Here is a 22048-nt window from a genome sequence, read left to right on the forward strand (position 1 = left end):
TTAGACAATGAAGGTGGTGATGTAGGCGCTTCCTGAGGAATGGGGGAGGTTGTAGTTTTGCGCCTGTGTGTGCATACTCACTCGTGTCTGACTCTTTGCAGCCCCATGGGCTGTAGCCTGCAAGGCTCCTCTGTCCATGGAATTTTCCAGGCAAGAATACTAGAGTGGGTTGTGGTTTCCTACTCCAGGGGATCTTCTTGACCCAGGCATTGATCTGGCATCTCCTGCATTGGCAGGCGGAGTCTTGATCGCTGACCCACCTGGTAGTCTTGTGGGCATCCCTCAGATGATACCGAGGCATCTGCCTGCTTGCGACCTGTTTCAGTGCCATACGTTCAAAAAAAAAAAAAAGGAATAGAGGAAAGGAAACAAAGACATCAAAGTTTATTCCAGGTTCTTGAATTTTTTAAATGATATATTTATTTTCTATGGAGTCAGAAGTATTAATGGAATGTTTTAATACTTAGATAAGATAATTGTACTACAGTGATATAATTGATAGGGTTCCAGGTGTCTTACTTTTTTAGGAAACTATAAATGTGTGGAGAATTAATAATCATAGTGCCTGTAATCATAAAGAAAATAAAACCTCAAAAATGATAAGCAGGTACAGTTGATTCTTGCCGACTCCTGCAAGCTCATTTACCTGATTGAGTATAATTTGGGGAATTAACTCTGGATAATTTTGTCTATTTTTGAATAATTTTGGATCATGCCTGTTTTGGCATCTGCCTGATCTCTGGAATATTTCTGACCATCCCTTCAATATCTATTTGGTCTCTGTTGAATGTAAAAAGACACATTAGCATTTGCCTAAGCCATATAAATCAGAATGCAGAATCTACAATGGCAGAGTCATAGCACACAAATACAGGCTTTGAGGAATATTTATTGGACAATGACCATAATTAGCAGTGCATCACAGTGTGATGGTTGACTGTCAGCCAGATTGGGTTCAACTATTCATTTTGCCTCTTATGAACAAGGTCGCTTAACCTCTGCTAGCCCCAGCTTTCTCCTTGTAACTTAGTACCTATCTCATAGGGTTGTGTAACATTACAGTGAAGACTTATGTAAACTAGTACAGTGCATGACATATACCATTGTAGAAAAGTCAAAGGCACAATTACCACCACTCTACCCCAGTACTTAACTATGAAGTCATGATCCCAGCCTTTTCTGAAATTAGCTTTCAAAGCAGTAAAATGTTTATTTACACAGCATTTTGGAGTTTTTAATTTTAAGGAATTTAGAGGTTAGAATTTAGAATTTTAGAAAGGGTTTTTGAGTCTAACCTTCTTGGCAGGTTTGCTTTTTATTTAGTATTCTGGTGCATTAATAAATAGTATGGTTATTGGTAAAAGAGGAGATGGTTTCCTTATCCTGGTTTTGGGGTAAATTCTGCACATATGTCCATTCTGAAAGATCTCGAAAGGAATCTGGGGAATTGAAGCTAGAATTACTATAGTTGCAATGTTGGCCAAAGTTGGTTTATGGAAAACCTTGAGTTTGAGTCTGTTGGTTAGCGCATCTGATGCTGAACAGGGAGAAGGTTCTGAGTTAGGGGGAATAACCAAAAAGAAGTAAAGTTGCAATATTTTAGTTGCAAAAGTCCAATGGAGCCACCTTTCAAAAGCTGAAGTGAGAATGTTTATTGCTGAGAAAAGATGGTAAATAGCCTCTTTGAATAGGCATTAAAAGATGTTTCCTTGACTTAAGTTTGAACATATAACGCATTGGATGTGAATTATTCTTTCATGCTTTCAAAGAGGAAACAATTTTATAAAAGTGCATCATTTGACCTTGTGGATTTCTGGGTGAATCAAGGATGCTAACAATAGTGATTTAGTTTACAGAAAATATGACCATTTCCCCCATATTGATTATCTATAGCTTTATCAGTTAACTCAACACTCATTTGGGGTCCTAGATCTTTCATGGGTGATTTTAAGTTAGATGTGTTCTGATACAAAAATGTTTACTTTTTCAGACCAAAAGTTTCATCTGCTCTATAGTAAGGCCCAACAGTGTTCATGGTGATGTTCAGTGCAGCCTTGGTTCTGGCTGTTCAGAAGCCTTGGTTGGCTCTTAAGCTTCCCGGAGAAGACATTGTTTCTGAGTCTCCCTGCTGGGCCCCCTCGCCTTCTTGTCATGCACATCCTGTACCTGGGTTGTGGTTGTATTGATTTGCCGGGGCGCTGCTGTTGCAGATGTCTGGGGGCGAGTGAGAATGTGTTCGTGGGTGTTGGCCTGATGTTGGCCGCTGACCTCCTTTCCACCTAGTTGTACTGCTATCTGTGTGAGCATCCAGATATATCTATGTGAGCACCGGTGACCCTCAGCGCCCCCCTGGTCCCTGGCAAAGTCCCCTGGATGTGGGAGGGACTCAGGAAACTTTTGTAGACTGAAGAAGCCCTTCCTTGTTCTCATGTCTTGAGCCGGCCTCAGAATTCAAACACTGTCATCCACTTTTGCTAAGAGATCATCTCTTTAAAAATATTCCTATTTCAGATACAGATATTAATACTTTGTGTGAGTTTAAGAGCAGCCTTAGGAGTACTTTAGGGAGAGTGAATATGCCAGTGTGATTTTTATTCCCTTGATTATTTAAATACATGTAAAAGATGTGTGGAAAGACTAAACTGAACCCTAGGTTCCCCAAATAAAATGTTAACTTGTGTTTAAGTGATAAGAGGTGGTTTTCAATGTAGGAAAAACTGACTCAAACCATCTTCTGGTATACCAGATGTCAGGACTCTATTAACGGCAGCCTGCTTTTGGTAAGAAAAGGAGACCAGTGAGGGGCATAAACTGGATTCTGATTTAACTGTGACCTTGAAGGAATAGTTGCCATTTAAGCTTATTTTTTAAAAAATATCCTGTTTCTGGAAAGATAAATAAGTGGCCTGTGAAGTTGCCTAATTAGGAGTCCAGTGTGCATTTTCTTCTCTGAGTGGAATTTCTGATGATTGTCAATTCCTTCTGCTATAATTTGGTCCTGTTGAGCTTGTGAATGTAGAATTTTGTTTTAAAACAGGAAAAATAATGATTCTGAAAAATCGTTCCTGTCAAGATATTAAAGGAGACTTTTCATTAATGTCATTTCTATTAGTATTTTGAAGTCAAATTACCTGCTGATAGTTTTGCTTCAGTGAAGCTTACGTTAAAAGGAAGAAACTGACTGAGAGAATTAGAAGAAAAATAATGAAGTATTGCCAAACACTATCCCCAACTCCCTCTCCCCTTACTCTTCACAAGACCCTTGCTTCCTTACTTGTCTTTTGCTTGAGTCATTAGTGGGAAGAGCTCAGATTAGAGTCCAGGTTATACTCAGAATTTAAGTGTACTTCCTAACACCCAGAGTCTTCTTTGTAGTCAAGGGCCCTAATGTTCCAAGAAAACTGAAGCGCACAGGTGTGAACTTGCTGCTTCCACTGGTGGCATATCCTGTAGGCAGTTTTGAGATGAGGCCCAGTCCTATGCCTGCTCTGTTTGGGTCCCCTCTGTGTCTGTCTGGGTCAGGTATTTCACTTTCTGTACCTTCATACTCTCCCTTCCTCCCAACACCTTCCCTTTAGAAATGACCCAGATCTCTAAGCACTCAAGTTCCCCACGCCCCACAGAATAAATGACCCAGGCCTGTCTTGGCCTTGATTGTTTCCCTTTTGAGGGGAGGCTCAGTGTCTCCCCTTCTCATCTCAGCCATCTTCCCAAAGAGCTGACTGCATCTGTCCTCTCCAGCTCATTCATTCTTCCCAGTGCAGACTGCCTTCTGCCTACATCACTGTGTGAATACCACTCCTGCAGAGCCCAGGAATGACCATGTAATCATGTCACTTACTTCTGCTGCTTTCTTCTCTTTGCCTTCGTGCTTCAGTGTTTCTCCAGTACCTTCTGGGAATTTTTTGTTTCCTATTGTATCTCTTTCCTCATCCTTTAATCTCCTTTAATATTGGTGTTTCCTGGGGTTTAGTCCTTATATTGTTGTCTTCCTTACTCCAGATAGTCTCATCTGCTCTCATGGTCTTAATTGTATTGCACTTAGGCCAAGAATTTCTAAAACTCTATCTCCCGTCTTTGTCCCTGAACTTGATTAATGCTTCTTGGACTGGGGCAGGCTTAGGGCGAAGGGCTTTATACTCTGTCTCCTTCAGTCTTTTCCAACAGTCTTGAGGGATGAGCAGTTCCATGGTTCCTGCATTTACTACCCAAGGAAACTGTGGCTTAGAAGGTTCAAGAACAGGCCTAAGGTCTCATGTCTAATATGCTTGCTGGGCAGAGCTACTTGGACATCCTTCAGGTGTCTTGAAGTCAACACTGCCCACAACTACCCATCTTTATCCCTGCCTGCTCTTCCACGCCGGAGAAGGCAATGGCACCCCACTCTAGTACTCTTGCCTGGAAAATCCCATGGATGGAGGAGCCTGGTAGGTTGCAGTCCATGGGGTCGCGAAGAGTCAGACATGACTGAGCGATTTCACTTTCACTTTCCACTTTCATGCATTGGAGAAGGAAATGGCAACCCACTCCAGTGTTCTTGCCTGGAGAATCCCAGGGACGGGGGAGTCTGGTGGGCTGCCGTCTATGGGGTCGCACAGAGTCGGACACGACTGAAGTGACTTAGCAACAGCAGCTCTTCCATGCATTCTCCCTGTCAGAATTCATCTCATCATCGTTTGGGCACCTGGGCTTCATTGTGGAGTTTTCTCTCTCTCTCCACTTCTTTCCCATTTTCAACTGCCAAGTCCTTCTGAATTGGCTTGCTGTATATTCTTGAGTCAGTTTCTCTTTTCCATCAGCACCACACTTGTTCAGACCCTATCACATAGATAAATTGTTTCAGTAGCCTTGGAATTGGTCATTACGAATCTACTCCCTCAAATCTGTCCTCCTCAGAGCTGCCCGGATGAGCTGTCTAGAACCCAACCTTAACCCCTCTCCTGCTAGCAGTCTTTTAAAGGCTTCCCATTGCCTATAAAGTTCAGGCCCCTTGGGAAGATTCCCAGGAGTCTGGCCCTTGTCTCCCTCCCCCACTCCTTCTCCCATCTCTCCTTGTCTCCCAGTTCATGATCTAGGTACAGATGAGCTAATTAGGTTTTCTTGCTTCTATTCATGACTAATTGTCTTCGTTTTCAGTATATATTGGGAAAGGAGAGCAGGTATTCCTTTGTAGTTTGGATAAAGGACTTGTTACATAACACTAGAGGAGACAGGGGTGAAGGAGGTCATGTAGCAAAAATGTGTCACTTTCTATGTAACCATACACACACCCACAAACAGGCCAGGGCATGAAGATAAACATACGGACACACACGGCATTCCCAGGGCACCTTCTTCAGCCGGAGGTGCATCGGGGGCTAGGGTGCACAGTTTGAGTTCACCTTGTAGTGAGGCAGACGGCACGAGCCCATGGTTTCATCATAGGGAGCTGAGGAATAGAAATGTGTTCAGGACGCAGGGGATTGAAAACCTGCTTCAGGGAGGATGTCGTGGAGGAGGATACACCCAGGTTCTGTCTTCATATGAAAGGCAGTGTTCATCAGGCTTATGGTGGCACAACCTCCTGTCCCATATCTCCCTTGGGGATTTGTATATTTTCCCTAGAATTTTACCCATGTGGGTCATTTTATACAGGGCTAACACCTCAGTGCCTGTTAAAAGCAAACTGTATGTGTGTGTGTTTGTATACATGAAATAGATAACGTGGACCTCCTGTGTAACACAGGGAACTATATTCAATATTTTGTAATAACCTATATGGGGAAAAGATCTGAAAAAGACTATATAGATAAAAATCCATGCCATGCTCAGTAGATAGGTTGTGTCCGACTCTTTTGCAACCCTATGGACTGTAGCCTACCAGGCTCCTCTGCCCATGGGATTTCTCAGGCAAGAATACTGGAGTAGGTTGCCATGCCCTCCTCCAGGGGAATCTTCCCAACCCAGGGATTGAACTTGCATCTCCTGCATTGGCAGGCGCGGGTTCTTTACCACTGAGCCCCCAGGAAAGCCCCATAGGTAACAATCATTTTGCCATGTACCTGAAACCAGCAACATTGTCAATCAACTATACTTCAAAAAAAAAATTGAAAAATTGAAAAAAAATTTTTTAAAGGCTAAATTCATTTAAAAAAATTTTAAAAATTAATAAAGGCAAACCGTGTCTGGTTCAGACCATTGGCAGGAACTTGCTTCATGAGGGCGAGGGACTATCCTAACCCTGCTGATTCCCAGTGGCTAGTTTTGGTAGGTGCCGAATAAATGGTTGAATTGGGCGTCTTGAGGGGAGGAGTAAGAAAGGGTTCTCCTCCTTACCCCGGAGGTGGTACAAGTGAGTGTAATGGTTGAGGCTTATGTGGGGTGGGCCTATGGCATCCTGAGCAGAGTGGCCTGCCTGTGCCATGTAACCGGACTGGCTCCTGGGAGGGGCAGCGTGTAGGCTAGATGTCCAGCTCTGTTCTGGACAGGAGTGCCAGACTCATTTGCAGCCGAAGGGAGTGCCCTTTTAAAGGTTAAACTAGTAATTAGACTCAAGCAGAGGGTGGTGGAGGTGGAGCTAACTCATTTATTAGCATATAACATGATCACTCAAACTCCTGTAAATATAGATGCTGGTGGTTTGTCTTCTCCCAACTGCAGAAAAGCCTGGGAGATATGCCTTGGATTATGAGTTACTTAAAGGGCGGCTGCTCGAAAATCTCAAAATACCAGACTATGTCATATCTGTGGGCTGTGTCCTCCAGTTAATTACAGATTTTTATCTCCATGTATGTGAAGTTAATGATTATCTTGGTTTGGGCTCAGAACTATCTGCGCTAGACCCCTGGTTCCACTGGGCTCGGTCACTGCCTACTATTTGGCTTGAGGCCTTTGTTTTTTCCACCAGAATAATCGCACCGTAAGTGTTTCCACAGGAACTCTGCCCTTCGCCAGTGTCGTTGTTGTGGCTGTACGGCAGAACCCACAGGGCGGAGGTGTTTTAGCCCTCACTGAAAATGCCACAGATCTTTCCGTCTCTCACTGCAAATTTTCCAGTGTGTTCTGGTCTACCATGGAGTCTTAAAACCAGGTTTACTGATTACCACGTAGGAACTGATTCTTAGATGTCGTAAATGATCCGTTGACGATCAGCATCCAGAAAGTCCATTTAGTTTATGTCTCCAGCAACTAACATTAGACAACACCCTGTGCAAGTTGCTGGTAAGGTCCAAAAACTGGGTAGCATCTCTGTTAAGACAGCCAAAGACATTACCATTAAGTAAGCCAAGTTAAGACTTATCTCTGGCAAATGCAGTTTTGACCCTTTCAGTGTCTCAGTGGATCAGCAGATAATTGCTCTAATTGAATCATTTGCTTTCCTTTTTTTCTGAGTGCTTCCGGGGGGCTGGGAATAGTTGGCTATTAACTGGACTTCATGTTATGCCTGATTGGTATTTATGGCAGACCAGTTACCCCTGTAATCAAGTACTTATTTGGATTAATAAGTCAAAGGAATGGCTGGGAGGCTAGTGTACTGCCTGGAGAAAGGGTCACTGTAACTCTTGTTGGGAAATAAATGAATCTCAAATGACTATGACTCAAGTGAGAGATCTTCCAAAAGAGTGGCTGCTTAGAGAAATAGTGACCAGCTCATTGAAAAATAAGACACTAGTTTAGATAGAGAAGACTCATCTGTTCAGACTGGTTGATTTCTCTTATAAAACTACGAAAGAATTAGGCTGTATAAGGAAAGGGTCTTAACTTTTCATTCATTCTGGAGCTATGATAGAACCAGGAATAGACAAAACAAAGGCAGAGTCACAGATTTCTTTAGACATTTGTCTTAAACCTAAAACGTTTATCTAATGTGCAATAGTAAGACCTGGCCTTTTTTTTGGTAACCAAGTGATATTTTGAATAATACTCATTGTGTAACAACACATGACACACTGTGAAAGTGTAAACATTAGTTTTATTGAGTCTGAAGATGTTTTAAAAAGTGTCATTTATAACTTATTAGGCTGAGATGAGCGGCATTATATATGGCACAAGGCTGTTGGTCTGGATTATTTAGAATAGGTTTTTTCCAGGTTCTATCTTCTGTGGAAAGCACAGCCTTGCCTCTTGGCTTTCTCTTAGTTCCAGGATTCTGACAGTCTAAAGTGTGAGCCTTCTACCCCCAGAATTACATCCCCTTTTTGCTACACCAGGCCTATATTTTCTCAATAGTGGCTCTTTTGGATGGTGACATCTTGCCTTTAGTAATTTTCCCTCATCATCCTGAAATGATGCCCATTTACCTCTGAAACTCCATAAAGGTTCTCATTTGAAGGACACGACTTCTTATGGGCTTGAGAAAGAGGTGTAGCCTTGGTTTAGGCTGTTGATGGAACCGGCAGATCTCTGAAAGTTCCCCCAGCTCTGAGAATTCTGATGTCATCCACTTCCGCTGCCAGGCTTGCAGCTTAAAGACGCTGGAGGTGGAAGAAGAAAAGGAAATAAATGAAAGACATAACTCCACTGGGCCAGTGGGAAGTGGGTCAGGAGTCAAGTGAGACAGTGCCTGGCACTTCTCAGCCATCGCAGAGCAGAAGTGTCTTGTGATGCACACAGAGGCAGGCCGACGGGTCTATCATGTGCCAGGGGTTCCGAGGAAAGTAAGCTGCCGTGTGGCAGGTGTAGCACACTGCAAGCTGGGATGAGTAACCGATTTCATCCTTTCTTTAACAATTTTATTTATTGTCGGCTGTGCTGGGTCTTTGTTACTGTGTGCAGGCATTCTCTAGTTGCAGCAAGTGGGGCCTACTCACTAGCTGTGGTGCATGGGTGTCTCATTACAGTGGCTTCTCTTGTGGAGCACAGGCTCTCAGCACACGGGATTCAGTCGTTGCAATTCTCAGGCTCAGTGCTTGTGGCTTGCCGGCCCGAGCGTGCAGGCTTCAGTAGTTGTGGCCCGTGGGCTTAGTTGCTCTGCAGCATGTGCTGCTCTGTAGCATCTTCCTGGACCAGGGATTGGATCTGTGTCCCCTGCACCGGCAGGCAGATTCCTATCTACTGTACCCCCAGGCAAGTCCCAATTTCATCCTTTTTTGTTTTCTTTCTTTGGTGATTTGTTGAATGAAGTATGGGCATCCCACGTGGTGCTAGTGGTAAAAAACCCGCCTGCCAATGTAGGAGATGTAAGAGACACGGGTTCGATCTCTGGGTTGGGAAGATCTCCCGGAAGAGGGCATGACAATCCAATGCAGTATTCTTGCCTGGAGAATCTCATGCACAGAGGAGCTGGGAGGCCTACAGTCCATGGGGTCACAAAGAGTTGGGCATGACTGAAGCGACTTAGCATGCAGCACATAAACAAAGTATTTGATGTTTGAAAGTAACTTCCCCATGAGAAGAGCCCATGGAGAGTGTTGGGTGGCTGCTATGTGACTAGACTTGTTCTTTTCAGCCGGCAGAGCCAGCCCCAGGGCAGACAACAGCTGTAGGTACAGCTGGAACACCACCAGGGCCTGTAATCCACAGATTTGCTCATGGATAAGAAAGGTGGGCTGGTCACCTGCTGGTCTGCTCTGATGAGGGTACTGGCCCTGCTGATCTTTTCTTGGGGGTCACTCTAAAATCGCCTCCCATGGCTGGTTATGTGACCTTCTGTTTTCACCAGATCCAGATTGCTAGCTCCTTCAAGCTAGATGGATCTTAGAGATCATCTGGGACTTAAGTTTTCATTTCTTTTTTCAAGTTCCAATGACTGCCTCGAGCTCCCAGTGGAGTGACTGAGGCCAGGCTCGAGTTGCTTACCACGGCTCCTACTTCATGTGATGGTTTTTCGGTTTCCACTTTGAGAGAATGACCTTCTTGGGCCTGCGAGGGGCTCTTTCTCTTCCTGTCACAACACTAGGCTGCACACTCACCCTCCAGCAGTTCCCTTTTCTAGTATATTTCCTCACAAATCATTTTCCCCTTTCCCCTGTTTTTAGGGCAGCAGATCCCAAGATATTCACATACAGATAGCCTCCCTTCTCAGAACCTTCTCCTGTGAGCACGTTTATGGAGGACAGTCTCTCTCTCTAGGGTCTTCTGTCATCTGTGCTCCCTTTGAGGCTACCATGAGGAGAGTGTTTTCAAGTCTTTTCTAGAGGTCTCCACTTAATATTTAATTATTCCAGATCATGTAGATTTTAGACTTCACGTAAAAAGACAGGGGCCTATGTTAGATGTATTAATCTCCCGCAGCTTCTAGTTAACATTGACCACTACATAGGAGTAGCAGGTCATTCATATCCTTTCCTCATCCACAGACCAAAACGTCCAGTATTTGTATCTGGAGACCAGGTTGACAGAGCCTCAAACAGTAATTCAATGGTGGTGCAAATCTGATGGAACTGTGCATATTGAAGAGGATAAATGATCCTCCACCGTGAGTCTCAACTTGTGCCCTCGAAGAGTTCTGCTGCAGGGGCCAGAGGGAGCAGAGAAGTGATAAATGGAGTCATGTGAAGGTGGGATCATGCATAATAAGAGTAGGTACTCAGTCAAGGTTAATTAGGTGTCAGGCTAAGTGCTTCACACACATTAACCTATCCAATCCTCAGAATGCCTTTGAGACGTATTTTTTTAATTAGCCCTTCCTTCGGAGGCCACTGAGTCTCAAAGAGGTTAAGATACTTGCCTAGTTAAGTGATGGAGCTGGAGTTTGAACCCCTGCAGAGAACACCAGGTGGCATTACACCTGCTTCAGGTGATTGATTAGTAGCAAGATGTAAACCTTGGGGATGAACTTCCATGTATTTGCCTTTTAAAGGTATATGTATCTCCTAATTCTGATATTGTGCCAAAGACATTATCAAGGGCTTAAGAGTTCACAGGCCCTGGTTACAGAGAACACGTCCCATGTGCCGAGTGTGCCTCTGCAGCAGACAACGGGTCCTCCCACGGGGCCTGTCCTAGTAGTGGGGCGAGATCAGATGATCTCATAGCACACATCTGATGGGCTTTCTCTGGGACTTACCTCCTCTCAAACCCTGTGCTTGCTGCACTATACACTTCTTCTACCTTTAATTTTATGCTCTCTTAGTAGAACAGTGAATTACTAGGTAGAGACCTTGTGATGGAACTTACCAGCACAAGCTGGTGCAGAAAGTGTTGGCTGTACCCTACAAATAGTCACTGAAGGTAGTCAGGGGAATTTCCTAGTGCTTAAGGCTATAGCTTCTGCTGATGCCCCCCCCCCTCTTTTTTTAAACTCTTTTGAGATATTTTTAAATTACCTGTTACTTTACAACCAGTTCAGCACTTCCTTGAATCACTTATTATGTGTCCGGGGTTCTGTTAGACATGGATCATGAAGAAATAAAAAAATAGGTTCTGTACATTCAAGGAGCTTACCTCATAGAGGAAACAGACACCCCAGTACTTCTAGGGATCTCAAATTTATTTTGTGTCCAATATGGCCTTAGTGTAGAATTCTAAAGAAATTAAACTTCTTGAGCAAAGCAAGCATGAGCAAACATTTCACATCTTTCTGCCTGTGTTTTGTGAACCATTTTTGTTTTCTGTCCCAGACTTCAACCAGACAACCATTATAGGAATGAATGTTTAAATGAGTTCCTTTTCCTAAGCATTAGTTTTTCTTATTCACGTCTTCTTTCCATAACTTAGCTAATGAAGTTCTCACGAGTCATTTTTAAGTTTAGGGATGGCTTAGGAATTGTACCATATATTTACTTGGACCTGTCGGCTGCCCCTTATTTTACAGTCTGTTCACTAATGATATCTGTGTTTGAGTTCCTGTGAGTTTGATAGTGAGAGGTGGGGACTGGTCCAGAGAGGAACCAGTGATAGGTATTCCAAAAACTGATGGTATTTGGGTGAAAATCCAGGAGACGCTGCTTATCTAAGGCAGTCTGGTTTGTGCCAGGTTTGAAGGAAATTTAATTACTTAAAAAATGCAATTGCTTTTTATTTCACTTGTTTTCCTTGTCTCACTGTTTTCCTTGGAGTCATTGGGATGGGGTGTTGCAGTTTAAGGTGATATTCTTGTGCCAATGGTAATTTTCTGATGATCTCCAAGACTGTATGGAACATGTCAGAACAGACCCATCCGTCCCCCGCTCCTCTGTCACCTGCTCTCTCTCAGGCCTCGGTGCCCATATCCAGGTGGTTGGCAGGTACCTGGTACCTCTTGCCTGCTGGGCTTAGCAGTGGTGTTTTTGGGCCTCATGCAGTTGGAACATTTGTCATTTATTCAAAAATCCCCATTTTGTGGAGATATGTGCTCTCAGTTTAGATTTAATTACCCCTAAGTGGTGTTCATTGTTAATCCAGGGGTCATAGGAGGCAAGACACCTAAGGTAATGTCCCTTGAAGAGAGGTACTCGGTCCGTTTTCATTAGAATTTGTTAATAATCTTTCTGTTTTACCAGAAATCTTTCTGTTTTACACCAGAAGTCTAGTGTAGTTGGTAATGAATCTCCTTAATAATTTATATTGGCTGATCTGAGGTGTTAGATACTAAAACATTTTACGCTGTGCATGTTAACTTCACTCACAGTTAAGTGTCCTCAGAGTAAGGAAGGATGCAACCACGTTTATGCAAAGAGAAGGGAAGAGAGGACCCAGGTTCTTCAGGAGGGGGATGAAATGCACTTTACTGAGCCCGGCAGCGGGATGAGGAGGAAAGTTAATAGGTCTGGGAAGAGAGAATCTCACTAGTTTCCCAAAGCTGTTTCATCCAGGTGCCAAGAAAGTTGTTGAAACCCACAAAGGAATTCCCCAGTTCTTTTCCATTCCTCTTTCTGATATGATCTGAGGTCAGTTGATTTACTGGCCAACCTTCCAGTTTTGCCTGCACTGCACTATATTTTTACGTCCTTCTAAATGGCAGGCTGTACAGTGTGGTGTTTGCGGGGAGGGGGTCACAGCCAGAGTAGGGTGCCCAGTGTTAGAATGCTCTGGAGGTGCATGGCCAGAAAGTGGATTTTGAATGAATAAAAGGAAAGGCTGGGTGGATCAACTAATGAGGCCCTCTGAACCACATGTGGCCTCTGGAGAAGCAGGAGGTGGGACCAGATTTGCCAGCAGATGGAGGGAAACAAAACTCTGCCTCTGATGTGCAGGCTTGATAAGCCACTTTTCTGCTTTGATTGTGTCAAAATGGAGGAAAGCTTCTCTAGTTCTTTATGGGGGCCAATAACAGAGAAAGTGAAAATCTCTGAGTCGTGTCCGACTCTTTGCGACCCCGTGGACTATACAGTCAGTTCATGGAATTCTCCAGGCCAGAACACTGAAGTGGGTAGCCGTTCCCTTTTCCAGGGAATCTTCTCAACTCAGAGACGGAACCCAGGTCTCCTGCCATTGCAGGCGGATTCTTTACCAGCTGAGCTACCAGGAAAGCCCGGGCCTTTATTACTGGTGTTCTTAATTTTATTAAACTCTGCTGAGCTGCTTTATGCACCAACCTTGGTATGTAACTTCTGTGACTGAAGTTTTTCCTCTTCTTTCTCCCCTGTCACAGTCACCAAAAGCCAAGTAGCCCTTGGTGAATATCATTTTTCCTGTGAATCCTCCAGGCCTGGTTAGCCCCCCTCCCCTCATCTTACACTTCCCTAGCAACTGCTACTTCTTCCTTGTAGCACTTTATACAGAGTTATTTACAATTGATTAGTTATCCCCTCCTAGACTCTAAGCTTCCTGAAGGCAGGGTCCAGGCGCATCCTCTGCTCCCAGCAGCTGCTCGGCACTTAGAAGATGACCAGTTAGGACTGGTTGTCCAGCTGACCAGCAGACTGACAGATTAACGCTGAGGCATTCTTTGGAAGTGTTGTTAAATGGAATCAGTCTGAGAATTTGATAAAACGCTGATGGTGTATCAGTTTACATTCTTACAAGTCTGCCCTCGAGGCTTGTAAGTGGTGGTTTGTTTGCTTAGTGCTTTACAGGTTTCACAGGATTTTCCCTGTTTCCTCTCATGTGCATTTCCTACTTTGACCCTCACAGTCATTCTCTGAGGCAGGTAGATCATCATTTCCATTTCAGTTGAGGGGACTCAGGAGGTTACACAGCCTGTAACTTAAGGGGCATAGCTGGAGCCTGATGACTGATCTGCTGTCTTATGCTGTTCCTCCCCCACCCCCATGTGTATTGAGCACCTACTGTGTATCAGTCCTTAATATTTGTTACCTATCTACTCTCTCATCAGTTCAGTTGAGATATTATCCCCATTTTGCAGATGTGGAAATGGAGGCTCTGAGAGGTTAAGTAACTTTCCCAGAGACACATAGTGTTAACAAAAGACACAGAGTCTGGGTCCAAGCCCAGTTCTCCTGTGCTAGAGGGCACAGTGTTGCCACAGAGGGTTCAGAGAGAGCCAGCTGAAACCTTGCTGATCCTTCTGGTGGGGAATGGAGAACAATACTTGTCACTTTAGAAATTCTGGTTGCTGTCTATATGTTCATTCTTGTACTCATGGTGGTGTTAGAAATACTGTATCTACTAAATGTCAGTGAGATGCAGGACTGTGCTTGGGATGCAAGGATGAATAAAGTGACCATACAGAGAATTGTGACAGTACATCATGTGTGTCCGTGTTAGTCACTCTGTTGTGTCTGACTCTTTGTGACCCCATGGACTGTAGCCCACCAGGCTTCTGTGTCCATGGGATTCTCTAGGCAAGAACACTACAGTGGATTGCCATTCCCTTCTCCAGGGAATCTTCCTGACCCAGGGATCTAACCTGGGTCTCCTGCATTACAGGTAGAATCTTTACCATCTGAGCCACTAAAGAACCCCTATAAAGACCCCCAAAAGGTCTGTGTGTTACAGGAATGTAAAGCTGGGAAAATAACCGACACTGGTATTCATATGATGTTTCTTGCTTTCATGGTCACCCTGTTTGTATTCTTTTTCTCCTCTCCACCATCCCTCTCTCTCACTGTCAGGACTGAGGTCAAGACGGTAGTCCATCCAAAGGCTACCTGTTGGCTACTGGGCTCTAGAAGAACACCTATACATTTATTTACCTGGCTTGTGTTGAATACAAACAGTATAAAAACAAAAGAGAACCGGCAGATATTTAGATCTATGGACTTGTACAGAAAATGAAGATTACTTTTATCTGGGCAGTGTTTGTGCTTTGGCTGCTGGCTCCATACTCCTCTGGAGACCAAGAACGTCCCATTGTCTCTCTGGATCATTTCTGAAACTGAGCCGGGAAGCTGCAACTGAGTCTCTGTCCTCATCTCTTCTTCAGAGTTCTGTGCCTCTTGAAGACACTACCAGAATGTTCTCTCACCCCTATGGCTACCTGTACCAGGAAACTCCATGTGCCCCAGCATCCTGGGAGGGAAGGAAGGGAATATTAGTTCTCCTTTGTGGGAACAGAGATATTGACTATGCCAACCCTTTAGACAACCCAGAGGGATGGGGTGGGGAGGGAAGTGGATGAGTAGTTCAGGATTGGGGGACACATGTACACTCATGGCTGATTCATGTTGATGTATGGCAAAAACCACTACAATATTGTAAAGTAATTAGCCTCCAATCAAAATAAATAATTAAAAAAAAAAGCTCTTCTCTTACCTTAGACCTTCACATAATTCCAGAATATCCTTGGTGACTTCGATCTTACAGCATTCAGAGATCAGCCCTTTAGTGGCAGGGATTTCTGTTGAGAGATTGTAGGTGATGTTTCGACTCTGCCTGAAAGATCCCAGTCTGCCTCTTGCAGCCTCAGCCAAGGAAATGAGTAGGTTCTGGTGCTTCCTGTTCACCCCCGACCTTTGGTGAAGCACCACTTTGCTTTGTGGCTTAGGATCCCAGGGTAAGCAGTGCGTGACACGTGTTTCTCATCATGTAGTTTACACAGTTTAAGCAATGCTCATTTAAGACATTGTAGTGGCTTCCTGAAATGATACTCGATTAAATAACTTAAAGGTAGCTGCTGACCCCCCAAATAAATGATTGGGCTGTAGCACTAGGGGTGCTGAGTGAGGGCTGCATCCCTGTCATTTACTTGCTGTGTCTTTGTGGAGTAAGGGTTCCTTTGAAGGGCCCCAGGATTCTGGAGGAATGTGTTTCTCAATCTTCATTCTCACAGATGACGCTTCTAGCTCGACTCCTGCACACTTCCTGCTCTGGGCCTGCGGGTGGGGGCTGGGGGGGGAGTGGGCAGGAGGTGTGGTTGTGGTTGGGGGCCTGTTGGGGAAGAGGGCAGGGAGAAGCAGGCTGACGTTCTGTGGCTTTAGTCTGTCTTTTCCCCTTTGCTTTTCTGTCTTCTGTGAGCATATATATATATATTTAAGATTTGCTCTATGTTAGTGAAAGCATTCCAGCTGGGAGGGACATATTCAAGTGAACTAAATGGTGTTTGGAGGCAGAGTGAGGGGCAGGGAGTTCCAGAGGAGACCTGAATGGTGTTGGTGATTTTCCAGTTGATAGAATAGTCCTTTCCTCTGGTACAGATTTAGCTCATTGGAACCCAAAAGACTGGAGAAGGCAATGGCAACCCACTCCAGTGCTCTCGCCTGGAAAATCCCATGGACGGAGGAGCCTGGTAGGCTGCAGTCTATGGGGTTGCTAAGAGTCGGACACGACTGAGTGACTTCACTTTCACTTTTCACTTTCATGCATTGGAGAAGGAAATGGCAACCCACTCCAGTGTTCTTGCCTGGAGAATCCCAGGGACAGAGGAGCCTGGTGGGCTGCTGTCTATGAGGTTGCATAGAGTCGGACATGACTGAAGCAACTTAGCAGCAGCAGCAACCCGAAAGACAAGTCCAAATTAGTCAAGAAAATGCCATGCTCTTGGCACACTGTGGTTTGTATTGAGGAAAAAGCGACCCAACTTTGAGCTTGAATTCTTAGTAATGAATTCAAGGAGGAGATGACCTCCCCTATGTCTTACTGTTTAGCTGTAAAACTATAAAAAAAGAATGCTGTTAAGTTTGCACAGCTACTGTTCATCGTGGCAGGTGAGCAGATTTCTACGCTGACAGCTGGGCTAACTCTGGGAGCAGTTGGTGCTCCCTCACAGAGAAAGTTACTTTCACATTTTTCAGTTAGTCAAGAAGTGCAGAGTCTTAGAGCAACAGCAGTGTGTGGTAGGGTGGGAGATTGGGAATCTGAGGGGACAGTCCCAGGTTGACTGCTGAAGAACAGTGAACTCAAGTGAGTCATCACTTCTGTCTGCATTGAGGTTATCTGTTCAACAGAGAAATCAGGCCATTTTCTCTAAGGGCTTTTCTGGCTCTCAGTTCTGCAATATCTACTCTTGGAGACTCTCTCTCTAGCTGTTTTTGTGGGTCTGACTGTTGAATTACTTACCCTTTCCTTAAAATCAGGGATTGCCTCATTGTTTTTATGCTTTACCTCCTCACTCATGTCCGTGTGGTCATTAAGGAATACAGGGAATTGATATGGAAGGAAAGATGTCCCTGATATTACTGAGTGAAAAAATCCACTTGCAGAGAAGTAAGCACACTATGGTCCATTTCTAAAATAATAATGATAATGAATGGTAGTCATATTAGCATAAGCCTCTGTCTTTTAGTTGAACTATTGGGGCCAGATGTGTTCCTGAATTTAGGACTTTTTGGTTTTACGCAAGGCCGTGCATCCTCTATTAAGTAACACTTCCCCTGGGGGCTAGGATGGCATCCTGTCATCCAAAACTTTAACATTCTGCAGTGAAACATGAGTATTCACATTAAGTGGGAAAAATTAAGATGACAAATTGTCTTATGTTTGTTGAGGTCAAATTTGACAACAAATGTTATAAAAGTTTTTCATGTTTTGGAGCTTTTTGAGTATCAGGATTGTAAGTAAGGGATTATGGACCTGTAGAACTAAAGGGAAGAAATCTGGAAGATTATGTATCAAACTCTTAGCGATGATTTTTTAGCTGTAGAAGTGGGGTGGAATTACAAAAAAATTTTATTTTCCAAATTGTGTGTTTTTTTTTTTCCCCCTGTGGAGCATGTATAATTTTATAATCAGAAAAAAATAACTAAAGATACGTATAAGAGAGCTAAAAGCACACTTAACAAATCCATTGCAGTGTTTGTTAGGCCATTAAATGATTTGAATGATATTTTTTCTCAATTTTTCAAATTTATGAAGTGTGACTATAACTTCAGTTCAGTCACTCAGTCGTGTCTGACTCTGTGACCCCATGAATCACAGCACGCCAGGCCTCCCTGTCCATCACCAGCTCCCGGAGTTCACTCAGACTCAGAAACATCGAGTCAGTGATGCCACCCAGCCATCTCATCCTCTGTCATCCCCTTCTCCTCTTGCCCCCAATCCCTCCCAGCATCAGAGTCTTTTCCAATGAGTCAACTCTTCGCATGAGGTGGCCAAAGTACTGGAATTTCAGCTTTAGCATCATTCCCTCCAAAGAAATCCCAGGGCTGATCTCCTTCAGAATGGACTGGTTGGATCTCCTTGCAGTCCAAGGGACTATCAAGAGTCTTCTCCAACACCACAGTTCAAAAGCATCAATTCTTCAGCACTCAGCTTTCTTCACAGTCCAACTCTCACATCCATACTATAACTTACATATACTTAATTTTTTTTCTAGATAGTAATATGTGATAGTAATTAAAAAGTCAGTGGTAAAAAAATAAGTCCTTTGGAGTCCCATGTAGGAGGTCAGGAACCACCTTCTCCCTACTGGGTTGTTGTTGTTCAGTCGCTAAGTCATATGTGACTCTTTGTGACCCCATGGATTGAAGCATGCCAGCCTCCCCTGTCCTTCACTATCTCCCAGATCGCTCAGATTCATGCCCATTGAGTCGGTGATGCTGTCTAACCATCTCATCCCCTGCCCCCTTCTCCTTTTGCCTTCGATCTTTCCCATCATCAGGGTCTTTTCCAATGAGTTGGCCCTTTGCGTCAAGTGGCCAAAGTATTGGAGCTTCAGCATCAGGCCTTCCAGTGAATATTCGGGATTGATTTCCTTTAGGATTAACTGGTTTGATCTCCTAGCTGTCCAAGGGATTCTCTAGCACCGCAATTCAAAAGCATCAATTCTTTCACTTTCAGCCTTCTTTACAGCCCAACTCTCACTCCTGTGGGCTTCCCTGGTGGCTCAGACAGTAAACAATCCACCTGCAATGTGGGAGACCTGGGTGCAATCCCTGGGTTGGAAAGATACCCTGGAAGAGGGCATGGCAACCCACTCCAATATTCTTGTGTGGAGAATACCCATGAACAGCAGAGCCTGGTGGGCTACAGTCCATGGGGTCACAGAGAGTTGGACATGACTGAGTGACTAAGCACACAGCACTCACACCTGTACATGACTACTGGAAAAACCATAGCTTTGACTATATGGACCTTTGTTGGCAAAGTAATATCTTTGCCTTTTAATATGTTGTCAAATTTTGTCATAGCTTTCCTTCCAAGGAGCAAGCGTCTTGTAATTTCATGGCTGCAGTGATTTTGGAACCCAGGAAAATAAAATCTGTCACTGTTTCCACTTTTCCCATTCTATTTGCCATAAGTTGATGGGACCAGATGCCGTGATCTTATTTTTTGGAATGTTGAGTTTTAAGTCACCTTTTTCAGTCTCCTCTCTCACCCTTATCAAGAGACTCTTTAGTTCGTCTTCATTTTCTGCCCTTAGAATTTGTAGAGCACATTATACCAACCTATTATATAATAAAAATCACATGGAAGAAACAATTATATATTTAATAGCCAAAATATCATGTATGGGAAAACACTTTATGGAAATATAAGGCCTTATAGGGAAATATAAGAAATAAAAGATGTTATTGAAGTAATATTGAAGTTCTTTGGGGGCCCAGAATGAATGGAGTTGGTGGGAATGGGCTTTGTCTGAAAATTGACTGGAAGAATTCCTCCAAATTTGAAGGAATTTGCAGTTTTATGTATGAAACATAAGTGGGATGGTTGGTAGTTGATTATTTAACTTTATCAGTTGATACATAAGGACATATATTATTCCTAATTTTTACTTGTTTCCATATTTGTACTCAAAATACACTCATTTGTTACCTTTCCCCTCTTAATTGTATAATTACTATTTGTATGTTACAAATTTGCAACATATTTGCAAATTATGCAAATTACTATTTGCAGAATATTTCAGTCACTGCTTTACATAATTTGTTGACTCCTTATTGCTATTTCTAATTGTTGTTATTGTTGTTTCATAAAGAATACTCTCTGTGCCAGTAGGTCTTCCTTTTTATTTCCCTTCTTATATCTTGGGGTTGTTTCCTTATGAAAGATTTTCTGAATGTCATAAGAACTTAAAGTGTATCTATAATCATTTATTGAGTGCCTGCTAAGTGTTGAGGCTCTGGAGATACAGAGATGAAGTTTTAGAACCTCTTCATGAGTTATGGCCAATTCCTAGCTCTCTCTTCTCTACCACCTGGTTAATTCTCCATTTGAATTCCACTTCATGGAGAGGTCTTCTGTGAGTTCCCCCAAAGTAGTTTGGGTTTTTCTGTACCTTTTCTTCTCATTTAATCATGGTTATAAACACATAGTCATTTTGGGATTATTCGTTTTATTTCTGCCTTCTCCAATAGACTATGAACTCTGAGAACAGGTCCATGTCTGATTTGTTCCCCTTGGTACTTTATTAGGCACTCCAATATCTCTAATAAATGAGTGCTTGAGTAAATAACTCGATACACATGAGTTTGAGGAAGCTCCAGGAGTTGGTAATGGACAGGGAAGCCTGGCATGCTGCAGTCCATGGGGTCGCAAAGAGTCAGACACGGCAAATTATGTAAAGCAGTGACTGAAATTCATTTATTTATTGCTTTATGAAAATAAACCTTTCCCCCTTGCAACAAAGTTCCTGGAGGAAGACTCAGTGCCAACATGCTATTCAATGTCTTACCTGATTTTGCCCTACTCTGCAGTAGGAGTGGGCTCATCTTAAATTCTTTTCTGCTAAAGCTATTGCTTTTCTGTACAAATCCTCCTTGATCTGTCATTGTATTATATACCAATAACATTCACCGTTTGGACTTATTTTGACTTTTTTTTCTTGTTTTCCTCATATTTAAAAAAATATGTTTTTTCAGGATCTGTTTTACTAGTGTTATCTGATGACTATTCCTATTTTGGTTTTTATGCCCTTTCAAAAAGTGTTAGTTTTTTGAGGGAAGGGATGGTTTAATCTCCAGTAGTATCTAATAAAGATTCATGTGGAAGAGGGTTGGTAATAAAAAAAACTTTGAATAGGATACTTTGGAAAATTCATTTTCTTTTTTTTAAATTTAATTTTGTATTGGAGTGTAGTTGATTGAGAATGTTATGTTAGTTTTAGGTGTACAGCAAAATGATTCAGTTATATATACATATATATCTATTCCTCTTCAGATTCTGTTTCCATATAGGTTATTACAGTAGACTTCCCTGTGCTATACAGTAGGTCCTTGTTGGTTATCTATTTTATATATAGTAGTGTGTATATGTTAATCCCACACTCCTGATTTACCCCCTTTGGTTTTGATAAGTTTCTTTTGTAAATCTGTGAGTCTGTTTCTGATTGTAGATAAATTCATTTGTATCATCTTTATCAGATCAGATCAGATCAGTCGCTCAGTCGTGTCCGACTCTTTGCGACCCCATGAATCGCAGGACGCCAGGCCTCCCTGTCCATCACCAACTCCCGGAGTTCACTCACACTCACGTCCATTGAGTCAGTGATGCCATCCAGCCATCTCATCCTCTGTTGTCCCCTTCTCCTCCTGCCCCCAATCCCTCCCAGCATCAGAGTCTTTTCCAATGAGTCAACTCTTCACATGAGGTGGCCAAAGTACTGGAGTTTCAGCTTTAGCATCATTCCCTCCAAAGAAATCCCAGGGCTGATCTCCTTCAGAATGGACTGGTTGGATCTCCTTGCAGTCCAAGGGACTCTCAAGAGTCTTCTCCAACACCACAGTTCAAAAGGATCAATTCTTCATCGCTCAGTCTTCTTCACAGTCCAACTCTCACATCCACACATGACCACAGGAAAAACCATAGCCTTGACTAGACGAACCTTTGTTGGCAAAGTAATGTCTCTGCTTTTGAATATGCTATCTAG

At 43.2% G+C, this 22048-nt stretch overlaps 1 protein-coding gene and 1 long non-coding RNA gene across 2 annotated transcripts in view; one reads left to right on the top strand and one right to left on the bottom strand.

Annotated features, from left to right (window-relative positions):
- Nucleotides 1-22048, top strand: part of PRKCH (protein kinase C eta) — a 232741-nt gene that overhangs the window by 14115 nt on the left and 196578 nt on the right. The window lies entirely within an intron of this gene.
- LOC139185324 (uncharacterized) lies at nucleotides 14967-16053 on the bottom strand. The gene is made up of 2 exons (XR_011568946.1): nucleotides 15556-16053; nucleotides 14967-15312 (listed from the first exon to the last, which is right to left on the bottom strand). It is a non-coding gene; the product is annotated as an uncharacterized lncRNA (long non-coding RNA).

This window comes from Bos indicus, chromosome 10 (genome assembly GCF_029378745.1).
Source record: "Bos indicus isolate NIAB-ARS_2022 breed Sahiwal x Tharparkar chromosome 10, NIAB-ARS_B.indTharparkar_mat_pri_1.0, whole genome shotgun sequence".
NCBI classification, from domain to species: Eukaryota; Metazoa; Chordata; class Mammalia; order Artiodactyla; family Bovidae; genus Bos; species Bos indicus.